This window comes from Osmia lignaria, unplaced genomic scaffold (assembly GCF_051020975.1).
Source record: "Osmia lignaria lignaria isolate PbOS001 unplaced genomic scaffold, iyOsmLign1 scaffold0011, whole genome shotgun sequence".
In the NCBI taxonomy this organism is placed as follows: domain Eukaryota; kingdom Metazoa; phylum Arthropoda; class Insecta; order Hymenoptera; family Megachilidae; genus Osmia; species Osmia lignaria.
In genome coordinates this window covers 117,501-120,000 of record NW_027478165.1, presented here as the reverse complement: position 1 = coordinate 120,000, position 2,500 = coordinate 117,501, and the positions used below count along the sequence as shown (strand labels likewise).

At 44.6% G+C, this 2,500-nt stretch overlaps 1 non-coding gene across 1 annotated transcript; it reads right to left on the bottom strand.

Annotated features, from left to right (window-relative positions):
* Positions 1 to 1,389: 1,389 nt before the first annotated feature.
* On the bottom strand, positions 1,390 to 1,544 carry LOC143306473 (5.8S ribosomal RNA). Its single transcript, XR_013063848.1, has one exon. It is a non-coding gene; the product is annotated as a 5.8S ribosomal RNA (ribosomal RNA).
* Between the last annotated feature and the right edge of the window lie 956 nt (positions 1,545 to 2,500).

The window sequence follows — 2,500 nt, the reverse complement described above, 5'->3', positions numbered from 1 at the left end:
TCGGTTCAATTTTAACGTCCGTCCGTATTATTTTTTGTTCCACAAGAGATTTCGAATAGGTTTCTTTATTTATCATCCCTTCTTTTCGAGCGCCACGGAAGCAAGAGGAAAAGCAAGAGCGAGAGAACATTTCGCGTATACTTCATTTAACAATTTTAACCAACACGCGATGTACTCCACACACCTCTTAGATTTAACAACTGCTTTTCTCTTCTTCTCCCCTTAGCGCAAGGGTAAACCCCATTTGTCTCTTCTTTGGAACGCAACAAAACTTTCGAGGACTGGACGACCGAGCGATGGTCGCGCGGTCTTCGCTTATCTTTAACAAACGAAGTAGTCCGTATGTATTCTAAATGTTGAAGCCTCCTAGAGCTTTAAGCCATGCGAGACATTGAAATGCTGTTTTAACGGGAGCATGCATAATTGCTGCAAACATACTTTTATCACAAGTTCTAGCCACGCCACGGAGGCTTCGAAGTTCCTTCACCATTCGCTTTCCTCTCTTTTGTTACACAGTTTCAGACTACGATCAGGGGTACCGAAACGCTGTATTGATTGTAAACAACCATTTTTATCTTGGAGCGGAGCGTTCCTTTACTCGTTAGATTTGTCTTGTCGCGTGTGTATTCGCTTTTTCGACGCTTTTTAACCATTTAACTTGTTTAGCGAAGCTAAACGCACAGACAGACAAAAAAAAAGGAACAGCATCGCGCGTCAAACAGCGACGACCCATCTGAAGCGATCTTTCATTTATACACCGTTTGTAAACAGAGAGATGTATAAAGCGCGGGGAATCATTCGAAACCCTGGGGCTATTCGAGCTTGCATTTCAGCAAATTATCATCTCAAACATTTCACTCGTTTGCTTTTTCTAAATTTATAGGAGAGCTTCTTTCGTTTATTTTTGACACACCTTTCGTAAATATCGTTTCTGGCAACGTCGGGAGCGTGGATTTCTACAAGTGAACAATCGCGCCGATCCGATAACTTCCAGCAGGATGGAGAATCTTTATAGATTATCTTCCGAGAACTCGGTGCTTTCACGGGCGGTCGTTTATAAATTTTAACGAACGACTCGCGCGCCGTGACGCACTTGCGCTAGTTCGAAGAGATATTTCGAAATTTGTTTCTCTCCTTTAACGGCCTGCATTTAGTGTATCGGTTGCGATTTTCGTCACATCGTTTCCACGACAAACGCCGACGAACTGCCCAACTATCGCTCGTACGTTGCGACTCTTTCTTTGTTTATCGTTCATTCATTCTTTCAATTTCGTTCGATAATCCCGCTCCGAAACGTTCTACTTTCGTTGAACGACGGCGAGATGTTTAGAAAGAAATGAATTACTCTTTTTTCGAGAAGCAAACGCAAGCAGTCTTTTGTTAAGAAAACGACCCTCAGCCAGGCGTGGTCCAGGAATTGTATCCGTGGACCGCAATGTGCGTTCGAAATGTCGATGTTCATGTGTCCTGCAGTTCACACGTTGACGCGCAATTAGCTGCGTTCTTCATCGACCCACGAGCCAAGTGATCCACCGTTCAGGGTAATCGTAAAATTTTGTATTTCAAACTCTTTAGATCTTTAGAGTGTTATTTTCATTATTAACACGCATCACATTCGATACCCACATCACTCTCCCACCCGGCGCGTGCGGGAGAGCGAATTCGGGCGTCGCCAACGTATTTGTTTGTTTGTTCGATCGTTGACGACACGATCGCGTCCAAGGACGGAAACCGTCGGAGAAACGCCCAGTGGCACGCTCCTCTCGACGGTCGGGCGTAAAGTACATTTAAAAACCTTGAAAAGTACGAACGCACACAAGGAATGCGAGCGCGCGTCCTGTCGCTGAATCGTGGGTTGCGAGATTCGAACAGACACACGGCCGGCGACGATCGGTCTAACTAATGGACACATAGTTTTTCAAAGACTCGCTATCGTCGCTTCTCAGCCGGTCCGTAAACAACACACATCGATCAGGCGGACGCACGAATCTTACCACGGTGCGTGTTTCGTAGATTCCAGGTTACCCGCAAGTACCTCTCTCTCCCTCTCGAAAGAGGAATCTCGATCCGTCCTTTTTGGACAATGGAGAAATCTTTTTATCGCAACACGGATGGCAAAGAAACAACCAAAGCGTAGGAGCGTGGGGACGAGAGCGACGAAAAGAACGTCGCGAAAACAAAGTTTCGACGGTTGCTCGTTCTAATACATCGTAGTTTCAACTCTCTCAGTTTTAACCACTCCTAGACGCTTCGTAAACTTTTAACAATTCTTCGCCTCCGCGAGTTTCATTTCGAATAGAGCGAACGCAACACGGACCAAAAAAACTCCGGTGATGCCAGATCATTTAGCAAAGATCAGACGGCGGGTCATCTGTATTCCTTTTCTCTCTTTTTTATATCTTTCCATTTAACTAGGGTGTCGCAACGACGGGTACATTTATATATTTATATATATTGTATTTCAATTTTAATGATCCTTCACTTTCGGTTTGTAATAATA